The sequence below is a fragment of the Sapajus apella genome, unplaced genomic scaffold (genome assembly GCF_009761245.1).
Source record: "Sapajus apella isolate SASKATOON/1434 unplaced genomic scaffold, GSC_monkey_1.0 scaffold35, whole genome shotgun sequence".
NCBI lineage: Eukaryota > Metazoa > Chordata > Mammalia > Primates > Cebidae > Sapajus > Sapajus apella.
In genome coordinates, this window is record NW_022436975.1 from 20,589,697 (window position 1) to 20,611,039 (window position 21,343).

The window sequence follows — 21,343 nt, forward strand, 5'->3', positions numbered from 1 at the left end:
CATGTTGGAAGCAGCAACCGTATTAAAATGAGGAAACGGGAGGATGGACCAAGTCTTCTGATTGCTGGCACTTGTGGGTGGTGACTGCGGACAGACATAAAAGCCTTGGAATTAACTAGTCCTAAAACTCCAAATGGCAGTCTGGCATCCCGTTGTTGTTGGCCACAGAACTGACTCAGCCTTCCAAGTGCTGGGGAGGATTTGACTCCCTCCTGCAATTTCCAGTGACCTTGAGAAGTGCAGAAGTGAATCAGGACTCCAGACACCTGAGCACACTGATTTTAAGTAATTGCCATGTGTCAACAAATTAATCCGTTGGAATGAGACCCATCCAAGTGGATTATCTCTTAATCTTAAGTAACAAAAGCAGAATCCAAAAGATGTGACCAGTAATTAGAATTAATTAGACCTAAACATAAATCTAGGTATATCTAGGAGGGGATTTGCAAAATCAAAATAGCTATGTTGAGGCCATGGAATAATAGGACTTTTTCTTTAATTTTTATTATATTATTTTTGCCATTTCAAAAACAGTAAGGAAAGGTTAAAAGATAAATGATAATCTACAAGGAAATATTTACAACCTACATCACAAAGAATGAATATTTAAAAGCTCTTAGAATTTCAGGAAAAAGGCCAGGCACGGTGGCTCACGCCTGTAATCCCAGCACTTTGGGAGGCCGAGGTGGGTGGATCACGAGGTCAAGAGATCGAGACCATCCTGGCCAACATGGTGAAACCCTGTCTCTACTAAAAATACAAAAATTAGCTGGGAGTGGTGGCATGTGCCTGTAGTCCCAACTATTCGGGAGGCTGAAGCAGGAGAATTACTTGAACCTGGGAGGCGGAGGTTGCAGTGAGCCAAGGTCTCGCCGTTGCATTCCAACCTGGCTCCCGGCAACGGAACGAGACTCTGTCTCAAAAAAAAAAAAAAGAATTTCAGGAAAAAAAGAAGACAAAGATACCTACAGAAAAAGTTTCTAGAAACATAAACAGCCTGTAGTCCCAGCTACTCAGGAGGCTGAGGCAAGAAGATCACTTGAAGCCAGGAGCTCAAGACCAGCCCAGGTGACATTGTGAGATGCCATCTCTAAAAAACAAAATATAAAGATATCTCGGAAAAACACAGGTCATTTTCTTATCAACTTGTGGAAAAGACACTTAACCTCAATTCATAAGAGAAATGCAAATTCAATATGCAGTGAGATACAATTTCTTACACGTCAGGCTGGCAAAAACCCAAAGCTTGACAATTCATTTGGCTGATAAGGCTGGGGAAAAACTAGCTCTCTCATACATTGCTGACAGGAATAAATTAAAGAAGCATTTGCCGTTAGACCCAGCAATCTCACTTCTAGGAATCTATCCTGAATCTACATAAATACTAAACGAAACATTCACAGGGATAGTAATTGCAGAGTTGTTTGTGACAGCAAAAGACTAGAAACAACCCAAATGTTCACCAATAAAAAACTGAATAAACTACCCTCACAATGAAGTATAAGCAGTTATGGAAAAAATAAGTAAGATTTTTATGTATTGATAAGGGTAGTGTCCAGCATATATTAAGCAGAAAATAAATGCACCACAGTTGTATTAATCTGTTCTGATGCTGCTAATAAAGACATAACTGAGACTGGGTAATTTATAAAGAAAAAAGGTTTGAATGACTCCACAGCTGTGGAGACCTCAGGAAACTTACAATCATAGCAGAAGGGGAAGCAAACACGTCCTTGTTCACACGACGGCAGGAAGGGAAAGAATGAGTGCCCAGCGAAGAAGGAAGACCCTTATAAAACCATGAGATTTCATGAGAACCAACTCACTGGCATGAGAATAGGATGGGGGAAACTGCCTGCATGATTTAATTACCTCCCACCAGGTCCCACATGGGGATTGTGGAACTACAACTCAAGATGAGATTTGCATGGGGACACAGCCAAACCATACCAACAGTATACATAAAATGCCATCTTTTATATAAGAAAAGAGACAGGCTGGGCACAATGGCTGATACCTGTAAACCCAGTACTTTGGGAGGCTGAGTCAGGAGGATCACTTAAGCCCTGGAGTTCAGGACCAGCCTGAATGACATGGGAACTCAACATAATTTTTTTTTTTTTTTTTTGAGACGGAGTCTCGCTCTTGTTACCCAGGCTGGAGTGCAATGGTGCGATCTCGGCTCACCGCAACCTCCGCTTCCTGGGTTCAGGCAATTCTCCTGCCTCAGCCTCCTGAGTAGCTGGGATTACAGGCATGCACCACCATGCCCAGCTAATTTTTTGTATTTTTAGTAGAGACGGGGTTTCACCATGTTGACCAGGATGGTCTCGATCTCTTGACCTCGTGATCCACCCGCCTTGGCCTCCCAAAGTGCTGGGATTACAGGCTTGAGCCACCGCGCCCGGCCTTCAACATAATTTTTTTAAATGAAGGAAGAAAGAAAAGAGAAGAGAGGGAGGAAGGAAAAAAAGAAGTAAAATAAGACTATATATACATAATATATATACACATACTATATATGTGTGTTTTTAATTTTGCTTATTTTTCCAGAAACTGTAGAAAGATAAATCAGAAATGAATACTAATAGAGTTAGCTATATGTGGGTTAGAAAATGGGGAACAAGGAGAAGGATAGAGATGGAAGTAAGACTTCTCTGAATATGCCTTTTTAGTTTTGATGTTCATGAAATAGATAAAATTACATCAAAAAGGAAAAGAAATCCCAAGATTGGGAAAAAGAAAACTTAATTCTATATCCGATGAGCAACATACTGACACAAAGCAAACATGTATTTCAAGGGATTTTTAGACACCTATTTGGACAGTACCTTCTTTGGTGGAATGTAGTCTAAAAATAAAGAACTACTTAAAAAATTATCAAAACTAGGCCGGGCGCAGTGGCTCAAGCCTGTAATCCCAGCACTTTGGGAGGCCAAGGCGGGTGGATCACGAGGTCAAGAGATCGAGACCATCCTGGTCAACATGGTGAAACCCCGTCTCTACTAAAAATACAAAAAATTAGCTGGGCATGGTGGCGCATGCCTGTAATCCCAGCTACTCAGGAGGCTGAGGCAGGAGAATTGCCTGAACCCGGGAGGCAGAGGTTGCGGTGAGCTGAGATCGTGCCATTGCACTCCAGCCTGGGTAACAAGAGCGAAACTCTGTCTCAAAAAAAAAAAAAAAAAAGAAAAAAAATTATCAAAACTTCACCTCATATTTTATTGCTGTAATGATGCAATAATATTGACATTGTAATTTTCTACCCCTTTTATATGTCTACTAGGATCAAGCAAATAAATTTGTTAATCTTATTTTTTTAGTTTCCAATTTAAAAACATATAAGTGTAAAATTAATAAGTTAAGAAAACCAGATTAATATTTTTTTTGAGACAGGGTTTTACCCTGTCACCCAGGCTGGAGTGCAGTGACACAATCACAGCTCACTGCAGCCTCGACCTCCCAGGCTCAAGTGATCCTCTCCCACCTCAGCCTCTCAAGCAGCTGGGACCACAGGTGCGCCCCACCATGCCAGACTAATTTTTTATATTTTTTGTAGAGATAGGGTCTCACCATGTTGCCCAGGCTTGTCTTGAACTCCTGGCCTTAAGCAATCTCACCTCAGCCTTCCAAAGTACTGAGATTACAGGTGTAAACCACCATACTTGTCCAAAATATTTTATATAGCTTTATTAAAATATGATTCACATACCAAAAAATTAACCTTTTAAAGCACAAAATTCATTCCACAACCCACCTGGTTTTGTCAAAAGACAAAGTACAAAATTCAGAACCAGGTGTGGTGGATTGCACCTGTAAGCCAGCTACTCAGGAGGCTGAGGCAGGAGAATCACTTGAGGCCAAGAGTTCAAGATAAGCCTGGGCAACACAGCAAGATCCCATCTCTAAAAAAGTAAATAATAAAGAACAAAACTTACTGATAGTCACAGAATTGTGCAACAATCACCACTATAACAAAATCTCTTTCTATCACCCCAAAAGAAAATCTCTTACTGATCAGCAATCACTCCCATTCTCTACCCCATTTACCTACTTTCTGTCTCTATAGATTTGGCTATTCTGGACATTTTAAACAAATAACATCATACAATATTGATACCTTTGTAACTGGCTTTGTAACATTTTATATAAATAACATCATACACAATTGAAACCTGTTGCTGCTGTAACAAATCACCACACATTGGGTGACTTAAAACAATGGAAATTTATTTTCTTTCAGTTTTCAAGGCCAAAAGCCTAAAATCAAGGAGCTGAGCATGGTGGTTGATACCTGTAATCCCAGCACTTTGGGAGGATGAGGCAGGAAGATTCCTTGCTCCAAGAATTTGAGGCCAGCCTCAGCAACATAGTGAGACCTCATTTCTACCCAAAACAAAATTAGCTAAGTGTGGTGGCACATGCCTGTGGTCCCAGCTACTCAGAAGGGCTGAGGCAAGAGGACTGCTTGAACCCAGGAGGTTGAGGTTTTAGTAAGCCATGTTCACATCACTTCACTGCAGCCTGGGTGACAGAGGGAGAACCCATCTCAAAAATAAATAAATAAATACAAAGTCTAAAATCAAAGTGTCAGCAGGGCTGCACGCCCTCCAGAAGCTCAAACAGAAGGACAATCTGAGGCTTGGCGCGGTGGCTCACGCCTGTAATCCCAGCACTTTGGGAGGCCGAGGCGGGTGGATCATGAGGTCAAGAAATCGAGACCATCCTGGTCAACATGGTGAAACCCCGTCTCTACTAAAAATACAAAACATTAGCTGGGCATGGTGGCGCGTGCCTGTAATCCCAGCTACTCAGGAGGCTGAGGCAGGAGAATTGCCTGAACCCAGGAGGCGGAGGTTGCGGTGCGCCGAGATCGCGCCATTGCACTCCATCCTGGGTAACAAGAGCAAACCCCCCCTAAAAAAAAAAAAAAAGAAAAAAAAAAAAAGGACAATCTGTTCCTTTTTCCTTTTCAGCTACTGGTGGCTCCAAGCACTCCATGGTTTGTGGCCAAATCACTCTAATCTCTGCCACCATGGTCACACTGCCTTCTCCTCTTCTCTGTCTGTCATCTGTGTGACTCTTATAAGGACACTTGTTACTGAATTTAGGGCCTATTTGGATAATCTAGGATAATCTATCATCTCAAGATCCTCAATTTAAGAACATCTGCAAAGACCTCATTTCCAAATAAGGTAACATTCACAGGTATGGGGGATTAGGACATAAATATATCTTTTGAGGAGGGCTTATTCAACCCACTATAGTCTATCCTCAGACTTCCAAAAATTTACATCTGTCCTGCCTGCAAAGTACATTTCCCCATCCCAACATCCTCAAAAAAGTCTCAACAACAGCAGCATCAACTCTGAGTCCAAAATCTCATCAGCTCAAAAGTTTCAAATCTTGGTATCTAAGTCAGGTCTGAGTGAGACTCTGCATAGGAACCATCCTGGGGAAAAATTCTTCCCCATCTGTGGGTCTGTGAAATGAGAAAATAAGTTATCTCTTTCCAAAACACAATGGTGAGACAGGCATGAGATAACACTTTTTATTCTCATTGTAAAAGGAGAAAGTGAAGAGAATAAAAGGGTCATTGGTCCCAAGCAAATCTGAAACCCAAAGGACAAGTTTCATTAGTTTTCAAGACCACAAAGTAACCTTCTGTGGCTCATGGCTCTACAGGCGTCAGCACGCATGGCTCCTCTGGCCTCTGCTCCTGTGCCTGTGGCTTCACCCTCTAAGCCCAAGGCTCTATCCTTGGAGTCATTCTTTCTTTTCCTTGAAAGTAGCATGTTTGCAGCTGAGTGGCTGTATCAGCTCATTTCCTGCTTGTAGAATGTTGGAAATCCAACAGCTTTCTTTCATTTAGCCCAGCCTCTGTCCCTTTCCATCGAAGCTGGCAATGTTCCTACTACATAACATTCTCAAAAATCTTGTGGATCTCCTATGTATGCCATAGAGATTTCTACCAATAAATAAGAGAGTTTTTCACTGATCCTTCTTGGATAATCACATTTCTACTCCTGGCTTCTGCTCAGATGGCTGATTGAATCTATGAGATATACACATATAATCTCTTCAACAAAATGTTGTTCAGCCAGCCACACCTTTGCCTTCTCTTTAGAGCATGTCTTCCTAGTAGTAAATTTCCTATTTCATTTCCTGGTTCTCCAGTTTGCAAAGGCAGATCATGAGACTTCTCTGCCTCCACAATTATATAAACCAATTCCCATAATGAACACACACATACACACACACACACACACGCACACACACACACACACACACATACACACATATCCTACTGGTTCTGTTTCCCTGGAGAATTCTAACACATTCACCTAGCACTCAGATCCTTTTCCAAAAACTTTTCCGCAAGACTCCTTGAAGAAACAGTGATTCCAGGCGTAGGTCAAGGAATGAACAAGACAGGTATATAATTCCAGAAAGCAAAGATGCTACAAAAGACTAATGCGAAAGGGTTGAGGGGACACATGCAAAGGATCAGACACCACTGGAGGCATATCCATGGCCAAATTTGGAAAGATACAAGAATTTTCTTAAAGTATAACTATAGCTTACTATAAATATTGGATACATCAAATGCATGCCATAGTAACACTAAAAGGAGGGAGAGAGAACTCATTCATCATTGTAGGTAACTATTAAACTAACTCATTTCCCTAAAAATTAGTAATTAATGAGGAGAAATAAGCATTTACGGTATCTTTTTAAGAAGAATCAACATTTCATCCCGAGCTGATGATGGAAAGCTCTCTTTTACAGAAGAATGCCAGCCAGTAATTGTGGGAGGAATGAAACAGTTGGAAATTTACTGTTTTCCAAACCCTAATAAAGAGTTGATTCAGGCAAGGATCATTAGTGCACGCTAAAAAATATCAGGTGAAAATGTTTCTGCAACACGACAGTCAAAAGGTGCCAAAGCGTCACCCCACTGTATTATTCCTTGCTAACTGTAAAGGAGAAAGTCCCTTTATTACAGTAAGATCTGATGATCATCATTTTAACCAGGTGATCAAAGTTAGCATGCCTAGAAGTGAAACAACCTCATATGAGGCAATATGAGATACACAACATGACCTGTAAATGAATCTTGCAAAAAAAAAAAATGTTTAACCTGAGTCTAAACAAACCATTCAACCTAGCTACTACATATACAAATATAGGAGAAATACATATGCATCCATCGGGGTTCTAGAAGGAAACAGATGGTATGCCGAAATTACTATTTAAAAAAGTAGTACAGGGGGTACTTCTGCCTCTAGTGAAGATGGGATAGCAATGACCAGATTTACTCACCTGCCTAAAGCAACCAAACAGTGGACAAAATACACAAAACAACAGTCTGCAAGATACAGAACATGAGGTAATGACAGATAGTAATCCCTGAAAGACAGTATTCCAATTTGGAATTTATTGCCTCTTGGCTCCCTATTTGCCCTTCCTTGCCTAACCTGCAAAATTAGGAATAGGCCCTTTATATCTTTTTTCTTTGTCAGCTGACTAATGTTAAGTTTTGTCAGTTGAGGGCATAGACGAGACACTGCAGGAAGAAAGTGTTTTGTTTCCTGGATCAGGTGTGCTTGCTGAGCAGGTCACTGCAGCATAGGCAGCTTCCCCAGGACCCAGGCTCTAGCAGCACAGGCAACTGCATCTACAAAAAAAAAAACCCTGCAGCTAACATGACACTTAATACGTACTGGAAAACTGAATACTTTTCTCCAAAGATCCAGAGCAAGGCAAGAATGTCGGCTTTCACTATTTCTATTCAACATTGCCTGGAAATTCTAGCCTGTAAAATAGGTCAAAAAAAAGAAATTTTAAAGTTTCCAGATCAGAAAGGAAGAAGTAAAATTGTCTTATTTGCAGGCAAAATGATTGTATTAGTCAGTTGTTATGCTGCTATAAAGAAACACTCAAGACTGGATAATTTATTTAAGAAAGAGGCTTCCAGGTAAATACTCAAAGGTGGCTATGTCAGATATTAAGCTGCTGGTGACAAATGTGGGGACTTGGTCATGGGACTGGTCAGAAGAGTAGCTGCTAGTTGAGAACAGGACTAAGCAAGCTTAATTTGATGCTGATTACTTTAAACTGTTAAAACAGTGTTTCTTCAATTTCTCCTAATAAAATAATTGTTAACAAAAAAAAGAAAAAAGAAAGAAAAAGGATTAATTGACTCACAGTTCCACATGGCTGGGGAGGCCTCAAACTTATAATCATGGTGGAAGGCAAAGAGAAAGCAAGAACCTTCTTCACATGGCACCAGGAAAGAGAAGAGTGAGGAGTGAAGGGAGAAGAGCCCCTTATAAAACCATCAGATCTTGTGAAAACTCACTGTCACAAGAATAGCGTGGGAGAAACCACTGCCATGATCCGATCACCTCCCACCAGGTCTCTTCCTAGAGATGCGGAAATTATGGGGATTACAATTCAAGATGAGATTTGAGTGGGGACATGGCCAAACCATATCAATGATCATCTACGTAGAAAATCTGATGCAACTGCCAAAAAAACTACTAGAACTAATGAGTGAATTTAATAAGGTTTTAAAATACAAGATGTATTTATAATAGTCTATTTTATTATATTAGCAGTGAGTGATTGGATGTTAGAATTTTAAAACAATATCATTTACAATAGCACTCAAAAAATTAAGTATTTGGGGATAAATCTGACAAAATTTTTACCTGTACAGTGGAAATTTACAAAACATTTCAGAGATAAAATAAAGAAGAACTAAATAAATGGGGAGATCTAACTTGTTTATGGGTCCAAAGACTCAAGATTGTTAAGATGCCAATTCTCCCCACATTGATCTTTAGATTCAATATAATCCCAATCAAAATCCTAGCAGGCTTTTACATAGATGAACAAAACTGATTGTAAAACTCATATAGAAATGCCAAGAGCCTAAAATAGCCAAAACAACTTTGAAAAAGAAGAATATACACTATAGTATAATATCTGATTGGACTAATCAAGACCTTGTAGTGTTAGTATAACAACAGACAAATAAATCAATGGAACAGAACAGAGGGTCCATAACTAGACATACATTTAAATGAACAATTGCTTTTCAACAAAGATATAAAAACAATTTAGTAGAGCTGGGATAGTCTTTTCAACAAATGGTGATGGAATAATTGGATATCCATATGCAACAAAATAAACTTTGGGCCAGGGGCAGTGGCTGCAGCCTATAATCCCAGCACTTTGGGAGGCCTAGGCCAGTGGATTGCTTGAGCCCAGGAATTTGAGACCAGCCTGGGCAACATGGCAAAACCCTATCTCTACAAACCAAAATACAGAAATTAGCCAGGCATGTAGTCTCAGCAACTTTGGAGGCTGAGGTAGAAGGATCACTGGTGCCCAGAAGGTTGAGGCTGCAGTGAGATGAGATTGTGCCACTGCACTCCAGCCTGGGTAACTAAGTGAGACCCTGTCCCAAAAATAAATAAATAAATAAACTTTTGTATATACCTGTACCCTATACAAAAATTAACTCAAAATACAACATAGATAATATGGTTTGACTCGGTGTCCCTACCCAAATCTCATTTCAGATTGTAATCTTCAGTGTCGGAGGAGGGGCCTGGTGGGAGGTGATTGGATCATGGAGGTGGACTTCCACCTTGCTGTTATGATAGTAAGTGAGTTCTCACAAGATCTGGCTGTTTAAAAGTGTCTAGCAGCTCCCCTTTTACTCTCTCCTGCTGCACCATGTAAAGATATGTCTGCCTCCCCTCTGCCTTCCGCTGTGATTGTGAGTTCCCTGAGACCTCCCCAGCCATGCTTCCTGTAGAGCCTGAAGAACTGTGAGTCAATTAAACTTCATTTCTTTATAAATCACACACTCTCAGGTAGTTTTTTATAGCAATGTGAGAACAGACTAATATAATAGACCTAAACATAAAATCTAAAACTATAAGACATTTAGGAGAAAACCTTCATGACCTTGGGTAAAGCAAATATTTTTTACATGTAACACCAAAATCATAATCTATAAAAAACAAACCAATAAGTTGCATTTCAATAATAAAAACATCTTCTCTCGTACGACTCTTAGTGGTGAAAAAAAATTTTCTCTATGAAAGACACTGATTAGAAAGAATAAAAACATAATGACTGGAAGAAAATATTTTCAAAGCATGTATTTGGTAAAGAACTTTTATGAATATATGTAATGAACTCTTAAAACTCAATAATAGAAAACAAACAACCCAATAATAAAACTGGCAAAATATTTGGAAATACACTTTACCAAAGAGGACCTGCTTATGGAAAAAAGAAAAAGAGAGAGAAGAAGGGGGTGGGAAGCACATAAGGCCAAGAACAGTGGCTCACACCTATAATCCCAGCACTTTGGGATGCCAGGGTGGGCAGATTACTTGAGGTCAGGAGTTCGAGACCAGCCTGGCCAACACAGTGAAACCCCATCACACTGTCTCTACTAAAAACACAAAAAGCTGGGCCTGGTGGCACATGCCTGTAATCCCAGCTATTCCAGCAGCTGAAGCAGGAGAATTACTTGAACCCAGGAGGCAGAGGTTGCAGTGAGCCAAGATGGCACCACTGCACTCCAGTCCAGGTGACAGAGTGAGACTCTGTCTCAAAAAATAAATAAATGAAATTTTTTAAGCACACAAAAAGATGTTCAACATCATTAGTCATTAGAAAAATTCAATTAAAACCTTGATAAGATATCACTACACATCTATTAGAATGTCTAAAGCTGAGACTCCTACACTGCTGATGGGACTCTGATATGGTGCAATCACTTTCTAGTAAAGCTAAACAAGCAACGACCATATGATCCAGCAATTGCACACTTGGACATTTATGACAGAAAAATGAAAAATTATGTACACACAAAAATCTGTACACAAATGTTCATAGCAGTTTTATTCATAATAGTCAAAAACTGAAAACAACCCATTTGTCCTTCAACAGGTGCATGGTTAAACAAACTATACTGCATCCATATTATGGACTACTACTCAGCAATTTAAAAAGAACAAATTATTGGCCAGGCGCAGTGGCTCACGCTATAATCCCAGCACACTGGGAGGCAAAAGGGGACAGATCACTTGAGGTCAGGAGTTCAAGACCAGCCTGGCCAACATGGTGAAACCCCATCTCTACTAAAATTACAAAAATTAGCCAGGCATGGTGATGTGCACCCGTAGTCCCACCTCCTTGGGAAGCTGAGGCAGGAGAGTCACTTGAGCCCAGGAGGCAGAGGTTGCAGTGAGCAGAGATCATACCACTGCACTCCAGCCTGGGTGACAGAGCAAGACTCTGTCTCAAAAATACATACATACATACATACATAAAACTATTCATAAATGTAACAACTTGGATGAATTTCCTGGAAATTACACTGATTGGATAAAATCCAACCCCAAAGTTATAAACTGTGTGATTCTATTATAACATTCTCAAAATGAAAAAATTATGAAAATAAGGAACAGATTAGTTGTTGCTAAAAGTCAGTAACGAGCGGAGAGAGGGGGTGAAAGGTAAATGTTGCTATAAAAGGGAAACCTGAAGGATTCATTTGGTGATAGAACTCATCTTCATTCTAATTGGATTGATTTCAATATCCTGGTTGTGACATTTTACTTCAATTTTGTAAGAGGTTACCATTGGGGGAAACTGGATAAAGGGTACACCAAGGCTCTCTGCATTAATTCTTAAAATTGCATGTTAATCTACAATAAGTAACTAGCATTCCATGGGGAGAAAAATGTTAATTCCAGGTCTAGGGCAAGAAATAAATAACATCTATTCTTGGAACATCTTTTACCACATAGCAAGGAAGCTGTCAAATATTACTAGAGTAATGTCAAAAAGATACAGAGCCAATTTGAAAAGGCTCCTACTGGCCAAAGAAGATGAATATAAAAATCAATAAGAAAAATAACTGTAATAAATTGAAATATATTTGATGCATTCAGTATATTCAGTATATATATTCAATATATTGGATATATATCTCTCAGTTCACAATGATACTTTTTTTTAAGTGTTGTTTAATACCAGGGAACCAACTTATTTTGAAAACTGACAAAAGACTCAAATATTTTCCCTGCTCTTTCTATATGAATTGTAGCATTAGACAACCAGATAGAAGATAAGGGAGAAATTACCTTTATGTAAGTACTGCAGCTAGTACATTTTATAAACTAGAATCTCATACTTTTGAAAGCCCTAATGAATTAATAGATAGCCATAGAGCATCAAAATCTGCTAACATCCCCCAGAAAATAGACAACTCCAGCCTGGGGGACAGAATTAAAGTAGGAGACAGAGAAAGAGGAGAAAAAGAAGAGAATTCCCCATTTGTGATACTAATTATTACAGAACTAAGATTCCCTACTACACAGACTCCTATGTAACTGGGGAGCAGGGGCTCTTCAGCCAATAGCTGTGAAGGCTACACAAACATGTCCCAGCAAGAGCATCTCCACATACGACCAGAGCAGAAGACTGTGCAGGTTTGCCTGCACAAGGTTACCACACAGTAGACATCAAAGATTTGTATATATATTCTTATAGTGTTCCAAAAGAGAGTAAGTATGGGATCACAGGGACTCTGTAAATTAGGTTGACATTATTCCTTTCCTAAGGGAAAAAAAAAAAACAGGCTGGGAGCGGTGGCTCACTCTCATAATCCTAGAACTTTGGGAGGCCACAGTGGGAGGATCAGTTGAACTCAGAAGTTCAAGATCAGCCTGGGCAACATATCGAGATCCTGTCTCTACAAATCATCCAAAACCATTACCTGGGCATGGTAACACACATCTGTAGTCCCAGCTACTTGGGAGGTTGAGGCAGGAGGATCGCCTGGGCCCAGGAAGTTGAGGCTGCAGTGAGCCATGATTGTACCACTGCACTCCAGCCTGGGTGACAGAGAGAGACCCTGTCTCAAAAAAAACCAACAAAAAAAAAAAAAAAAAGAGAGAGAGAAAAGGAAATAAACAAACATTCAGGTCTCAAAGGGTTAAATCTTGGAATTGAATATTATGTAGTATTATTTTTGTTAACAAAGCCATTTTGTGCTAAATCATAAAAAGATTTTTCATATGGAAACATTCTATATGATTTCATATTACTTTTATTCTTATTTCTTAAAATCTAGAAATCTTTTTTTTTTTTTTTGAGACAGAGTATAGTAGCATGATCTCGGCTCACTGCAACCTCTGCCTCCTGTGTTCAAGCGATTCTCCTGCCTCAGCCTCCCAAATAGCTGGGATTACAGATGTGCACCACCATGCCCAGCTAATTTTTTGTATTTAGTAGAGATGGAGTTTAATCATGTTGGCCAGGCTGATCTTAAACTCCTGACCTCAGGTGATCCACCTTACTCAGCCCTCCCAAAGTGCTGGGATTATAGGCATAAGCCACCACTCCCGGCCAGAAAACTAAAAATCATTTCTAAAGAGATGTATTTAATAAGCAATTTGTGGTTTTTATATCACATATCACCACGAATGTTAAAAATTACAGGTCTAGGTCGGGCGCATGGCTCATGCTTGTAATCCCAGCACTTTGGGAGGCCAAGGCGGGAGGATTACCTGAGGTCAGGAGTTCAGGGATCAGGCTGGCCAACATAATGAAATCCCCTCTCTACTAAAAATATAAAAATTAGCCTGGCATAGTGGCCCAAGTCTGTAGTCCCAGCTACTCGGGAGCCTGAGGCAGGAGAACTGCTTGAACCCAAGAGGCGGAGGTTGCAGTGAGCTGAGGTCATGCTACTGCACTCCAGCCTGGGGGACAGAGCATGACAAGACTAGCCTAAGTATGTTTTAAATTAGTTTTTTTTTTCAATGTCCTGATATGCTTGCCTTCCAAAATACATTAGCCACTTTGAAGAACACATGATACTTCTGAGATTAAATTGGGCAGTTGTCAAAGTGTCACTGAGTTGGCATTAGCGTATAGAGTTTAATTATGTCTCGTCTTCCCAACTCCCTCACCTCTCATCTGAGAGCTGACCTGATTTTTGGCAGAAAACATTTCTGAAGACATAGTAAAACAAAGGCAAGAGGAAAAAAAGAAATGGGAAAAAAAATCACTGAAAACCAAAATTACTGGTAAAGTGATTTGTGAATACAAAGTGCCTGAATGTAGTAGGAAGTGTATTTATTTGACCAAAGTAAACCTCATAAACAATAAGTGATATTCCAAATATTTCACTGGCTTGAGGAATTTTTAATAAGAGAAAACATCCCAGTTTGATCAAACCCATGATTGAAACATGTTAAACAAAAACTTTTGTTCACTTTAAACAACCCCCTCCCTTGAATATCCCTTGTTATCAGAGTTTAGAATTACATGAGTCAGCCTAGAAAAGGATAAAAGCCCTAACTTACTCAACATACATTTGAGCTTGAGAGGTTTTGGCAAAAGATTCCCAGAAAATCCCTCATCTGACTCAGAGATTAACCCATTTATAAACGCATCCTACCATCACTGAGTATGCAGCATTTTCACTCATTTAATGAATGCTGGTCTAATGCAAATTTGTATAAAGTTAAAAATAAAGGGCCCCATTTAATCCTCTTCAGGACTTTTTGCTTTGCTTCTCAGTACAGGACCAAGGTGGATATATCAATGTTACTTCCAGAATGATGGATACCTACAGAATAATTCAAACATCCTTATAGTGATAGCAGAAGAACAAAGAACTCCATGTTCATTGCTCAGACCCTGTGCATTAGAGCTCTTAAACTTTTTTTTTTTTTAAGGTAAAAGATGCAGTCTGAATGCACAGTTGACAGTGGTCAAAAACATGCAGTTCTAGGCAAGCCACTTTAAAAAAAAAAAAAAAGCTAACATTGGGTTGCAATGAATCAAGATCAAAGAGGTTGGAAAAGCCCTTAGGAGACATTCAAAATATGAGAAGATTCCTAGACTTTGAATTCATCCAGGAAATGTACCGTGTTGTATCCAATTTATATTCTCAGTGTTTAACAGGGTGCCTGGCACAGGGAAGGAGGCTGAACAAATAAATTAGCTAATGAGTTGACGGTCTCTACTATAATAGAGACACTAATATCCAATCTCCACTTCTACCTTATAATTGATTGCCAAATTTTTGGCAGGCCACAGGAATGCCCAGAATCAAGGCTATATTTCCCAGCCTCCCTTGAAGCTAGATGTAACCATATAATTAACCTCTGCCCAAAGGGATAAAATCAGAAGGCCAGGCGTCGGTGGCTCACACCTGTAATCCCAGCACTTTCAGAGGTCAAGGCAGGTGGATCACCTGAGGTCAGGAGTTCAAGACCAGCCTGGCCAGTATGGTGAAACCCAGTCTCTACAAAAGAAAAAGAAAGCAAAAATTCAAAAAAGTAGAAGTAGGGGCCAATCCCATCACATTGGGAGGAAAGGATGGAAGGACTGCTTCCCAGATATTCAACATCAGCCTGGGTAACACAGAGCAAAGCCTCATCTTTACAAAAAAAAAAGAAAAGAAAAATTTAATTATTTAGATGTGGTGGCACATGCCTGTAGTCCTAGCTACTTGGGAGGCTGAGGATGAAGGATCACTTGATCCCAGAAACTCAAGGGTGCAGTAAGCCACGATCACACCACTGCACTCCAACCTAAGAAACAGAAAGATCCGGCCGGGCGCCGTGGCTCAAGCCTGTAATCCCAGCACTTTGGGAGGCCGAGGCGGGTGGATCACGAGGTCAAGAGATCGAGACCATCCTGGTCAACATGGTGAAACCCCGTCTCTACTAAAAATACAAAAATTAGCTGGGCATGGTGGCGCACGCCTGTAGTTCCAGCTACTCGGGAGGCTGAGGCAGAAGAATTGCTTGAACCCAGGAGACAGAGGTTGCGGTGAGCCGAGATCGCGCCATTGCACTCCAGCCTGGGTAATAAGAGCGAAACTCTGTCTCAAAAAAAAAAAAAAAAAAGAAAGAAACAGAAAGATCTTGTCTCAAAAAAAAAGAAAAAAAATACAAGTAGAATGCTTCATTTTCTTCCCTGCTTCATTCTTCCTGTTGGTTGGAATGAAAACAAAAGGCCTGGAGCTCCAACAACCATCTTGTATACCAAGCGGTGACCCAGAGAACGAAAGGAATCCATGCTAGAGCCACAGAGAAGTGAAGCCTAGAACTCTGACCCATGGTATTTTGTAACACTAAAGACCTTTCAATGCTTGACTCAGAAATAAGCTTATATTTTCCCAAACTGCTGATATTTGGGGATCTCCTTTATTTGTAGCTGAATCTAATCCTAAGCAATGCATATGCTTTATCTAAGTACTTCTTTACCGTGTATTTAGCGAGATTTTTTACAGTAACTATTTTTAGGCTTTGCAGGTCATGTATGATCTCTCTCTCTTAAAAATGTAAAAACTGTTCCTAGCTCATAGGCTTACAAAGACAAACTGCACTCAGCCACATTTGGCCCACGGGCCACAATCTGCAGATCCAGGTTTTATGGCAGTAATGCAAATGTTTTTTGAGCTTCTGAACTCAATATACAAACAAAATTTTACTGGTATCCAAATATGTAAAACGGAGCAAGATTTAATCTAGTTGTAAGAGAGGCGGGAGAGCTTGAATCCTCCTGCCAATTAATCTGTTTCCTTTTCTCCTCTTTATCCTCACCCCTCACCCCCACATCTCCTTCCCCTAACTGGGCTTCATCAATCTCCAGGGTTTCTTAGAACACAATTTGAAAGCCACTTATCCATGGCCAGGCATGATGGCTCACACCTGTAATCCCAGCACCTTGGGAGGCCAAAAGGGGTGGATCATTTGAGGCCAGCAGTTCAAAACCAGCTTGGCCAACATGGTGAAGCCCCATCTCTACTAAAAATACAAATATCAGCCAGGTGTGGTAGCATGCACCTGTAATCCCAGCTATTTAGGGGGCTGAGGAACAAGAATCACTTGAACCTGGGAGGCAGAAGTTACAGTGAGCCGAGATCATGCCACTGCACTCAAGCCTAGGTGACAGAGCAAGACTCTGTCTCAAAAAAAAAAAAAAAAAAAAAAAAAAAAGAAAGGAAAAGAAAAGAAAATCACGACCTGACCATTCTTGGTGGTTTACACCTGTAATCTCAGCACTTTGGGAGGCCAAGGCAGGAGGATCACAAGGTCAACAGTTCAAGACCAGCCTGTCCAACCTGGTGAAACCCCATCTCTACTAAAAACACAAAAAAAAACAAAGTAGCTGAGCAGGGTGGCACATGCCTGTAATCCCAGCTACTCAGGAGGCTGAGGCAGGAGAACTGCTTGAACAGGGACCCAGGAGACTCAGGTGGCAGTGAGCCAAGATTGAGCCACTGTACTCCATCCTGGGCTACAGAGAGACACTCCATCTCAAAAAAATAAAATAAAATCACTCATCCATGACCTAGGACTTGGCAGTCTCTGTCATCTGTTTATTCATATGTTGCAGTTAATCTAAACTGGAGATTTTAGGAAAATCTTAGATATGTTGCTAGGTTATCTTTCAGAGGGGGAGGTATACAAGTATATATACATTCATGCACGCATAAGCACATATTTATTTATTTTAATGAGAAGGGGGAAATAGGCTATTTTCAACAAAAAATCCAATTGCTAATAATTATCCCTATAAGTAAAAATGAGTGATACTACCATTCAAGTCAGTAGGCAGATAAACTTTATACTATTTCCTTCTATTAACAAATGCTGAGGCTGGGCGCGGTGGCTCATGCCTGTAATCCCAGCACTTTGGGAGACCAAGGTGGGTGGATCACTTGAGGTCAGGAGCTCGAGACCAGCCTGGCCAGCATGGCAAAACCCCATCTCTACTAAAAATACAAAAAAGTAGCCAGGCTTTGTGTCATGTACCTATAATCCAAGCTACTAGGAGGCTGACGCAGAAGAATCACTTGAACCTGGGAGGCGGAAGTTGCAGTGAGCTGAGATCACACCACTGCACTCCAGCCTTGGCAACAGAGTGAGACTTGGTCCCCAAAAAAAAAACAGTGGCTAAAATTAACATGCTCACCACAAGAAAAAAAAAAAAAGATAAGCTGGTAAGGTAACGGACGTGTTAATTAACTTGACTGAATTTTTCTACAATGTGTACATAGATCAAAATATCACATTGTACCCCATAATATACATAATTACTATTTGTCAGTTAAAATAAATAGGCTGGGTGCAATGGCTCACGCCTATAATCTCAGCATTTTGGGAGGCCAAGGCAGGTGGATCACCTGAGGTCAGGAGGTCAAGACCTGCCTGGCCAACATAGTGAAACCCTGTCTCTACTAATAATATAAAAAAAAATTAGCCGGGTGTGGTGGCACACACCTGTGATCCCAACTACTCAGGGAGAGAGGGATTGCTGAGGCAGGAGAATTGCTTGAACCTGAGGGGTGAAGGCTGCAGAGAGCAGAGACTGCGCCATTGCACTGCAGCGTGGGCAACAGAGTGAGACTCTGTCTCAAAAAATAATAAATAAATAAATATGGAAAAAATAGAAAAATAAATTTGGAAAGCAGAAGCTTATAGCAAAAGCAACTGCAAAGAGACTGAGGTGGGAACAAGGTTGGCTTACTGGAGAAGGAGAAACCGGGGCTCAGAGAATAGTGAGGAAGGGGAGACAAGGAAACTCGAAGCTGGCCTTGGCCACCCCGAAGGCCAGAGAGCAAGCCCCGCAGTGGGAGGAGGACCTAGCGCACCAGACCACCTCTGGAGTCTCCCGAAGGACACTACAAGGAGGAGTTCTCGCCACAGAGCCGAAGCTGCCCCATTTTGCACAGCCTGAGTTTATATCATCCCCCAGACTCAGGGAGAGCCTCTGTGCAGCCCTCTCCTACCGGAAAGACCGGATCTTCAGGCCACTCCCAACTTTACCCAACTTACCCTTCCCAAGAGTAGCATTGGGAATCCTTCTTGGGCTGACTCAACAGCGAACCCCAAGCCACCACAGACAGCCTGGCCGTACAGGCCCGCAAGTTCAACTCACCTCCAAACCCACTTAGGGGGCATGCGCTTGGCTTGCCTGACCTGGGGGAAGCCGTTCCCTGCCGGGAACAGCAGCTTCTGTATGTGCTGAGCTACATAAGGTAAGTGGCTGCACATGTTTACATTCTGTCTGTCAAGTCTGTGTAATGTGGTTTTCAATGACTAAGGTTCCTTTACTGGGACAAAGGCAGTAAAGACTGAAGACCTTAAAAAAAAGGTACCCATGTTAATTTTTCAATATTATTTCATTTTATTATCATATGCCTATCAGACTGCCAAATTCAAAAAAAACCTTCTCCAATATTTGAAGTTTCATTTCTCCTAGTGTATTAAGAGCTTGAAGAAAAGGGAAAAAAATCATCTGAAACTTAATGACATCCTGAAGTTTAAAAATCATTTAGCATTTTCTTTTTTTTTTTTTTTTTCTCCTCTAGAGTGAGTCTCACTCTGTCACCCAGGCTGGAGTACAACAGCTCGATCTTGGCTCACTGCAACCTCCGCCTCCCAGGTTCAAGTGATTCTCCTGCCTTGGCCTCCCCAGTAGCTGGGATTACAGGGGTGCACCACCACACCTGGTTAATTTTTGTATTGTTAGTAGAGATGGGGTTTCACCATGTTGGCCAGGCTGGTCTCAAACTCCTGACCTCAGGTGACCCACCACCTTGGCCTCTCAAAGTGCTGGGATTACAGATGTGAGCCACCGTGCCCAGCCTCATTCAGCATTTTCAAAAGTCCATTTGGGAGGCCAAGGTAGGAGGATTGTTTGAGCTCAAAGGTTCAAGATTATCCTGGGCAACATGGAGAAACCCTGTCTCTCCAAAAAATACAAAATCCCTGTAGTCCCAGCTACTCAGGAGGCTGAGGTAGGAGTATTGCTTGAACGTGGGAGGTTGAGGTTGTAGTGAAGCAAGATTGCACCACTGCAATCCAGGCTGGGTGACAGAGTGGGACCCTGTCTCAAAAGAAAAAAATAAATAAATAAAAGATGAGTTCAGGGGTTTACCTTTCAAGCATCCTAATTGAACTAATTGAATAAGTCTAAGGATAATGGCAGTTTGCGCTCATTTAGGGAATCAGTAATCCTATATGAACAAGGATCCCTAAAGAACTGATTATGTTCTGGAACGTTATAGACATTCTGTGGCACCATAGTGAACAGAATATTTAAGGTTTTCTGAAGGCATTTGATATCTGTCAGACACTAGGCAAACTGCTAACTTGAGGCATTTCACAATTTCAACGTTAGATAGCTACATTCATTTCAGTGATGTCATACCTTTTCAAAGATAGATTTTTTGCTTTGATATTAAAAAAAAAATCAGGCAGGGTGCAGTGGCTCATGCCTGTAATCCCAGCACTTTGGGAGGCTGAGGTGGGCGAATCACAAGATCAGGAGATCCAGACCATTCTAGCCAACATAGTGAAACCCTGTCTCTACTAAAAATACAAAAAAAAAAAAAAAAAACTAGCTGGGCATGGTGGCACATGCCTGTAATCCCAGCTACTCAGGAGCTGAGGCATGAGAATTGCTTGAACACAGAGGTGGAGGTTGCAGTGAGCCGAGGTCCCACCGCTGCACTCCAGCCTGGGCAACAGAGCAAGACTGCATCTCAAAAAAAATAAAATCAGGCCGTGCACAGTGGCTCACGCCTGTAATCCCAGCACTTTGGGAGGCCAAGGCAGGTGGCTCACTTGAGGTCAGGAGCTCAAGACCAGCCTGGCCAACATGGCGAAACCTTGTCTCTACTAAAAATACAAGAATTAGCTGAGCATAGTGGCACATGTCTGTAATCCCAGCTACTCAGGAGCTGAAGCATGAGAATTGTTTGAACCCGGAGGTGGAGGCTGCAGTGAGCCGAGATGGTGCCCCTGCACTCCAGCCTGGGCAACAGAGCTAGACCCTGTCTCAAAAAAAAAAAAAAAAAAAAAAAAACCTCACATGAAACAGTGCGGAACAAGAAATGAAGGTGGCTGTGTCTCATCTGATTCCAAAATTTGAGAAGTTGTGCAGGGTATGTACCAGCAGGTACATTCAATGTAGCACAGTGCCCAACACATGCTACATGCCCAAAAATATTAGTTAAATGAATGCGCAAATGAGTGACTCCAGCTGGGAGGTTTAGGAAGATCTAAGAAGCATATTTGTCCTGAGTGCAGTGGCTCACGCCTATGATCCCAGCACTTTGGAGGCCAAGGCCGGCAGATCACCTGAGGTTGGGAGTTCAAGACCAGCCTGGCCAACATGGTGAAACCCTGTCTTTAAAAAAATAAACAAATAAATAAAAAGAAAAAGAAAAAAATAAACTTTTTTTTTTTTGAGATGGAGTCTTGCTCTGTCACCCAGGCTG

At 41.1% G+C, this 21,343-nt stretch overlaps 2 long non-coding RNA genes across 2 annotated transcripts; one reads left to right on the plus strand and one right to left on the minus strand.

Annotated features, from left to right (window-relative positions):
- The first annotated feature begins 778 nt into the window (after positions 1-778).
- On the plus strand, positions 779-3,170 carry LOC116563399. The gene is made up of 2 exons (XR_004274385.1): positions 779-866; positions 3,123-3,170. It is a non-coding gene; the product is annotated as an uncharacterized LOC116563399 (long non-coding RNA).
- Positions 815-20,614, minus strand: LOC116563400. The gene is made up of 3 exons (XR_004274386.1): positions 20,590-20,614; positions 7,707-7,712; positions 815-891 (listed from the first exon to the last, which is right to left on the minus strand). It is a non-coding gene; the product is annotated as an uncharacterized LOC116563400 (long non-coding RNA).
- Between the last annotated feature and the right edge of the window lie 729 nt (positions 20,615-21,343).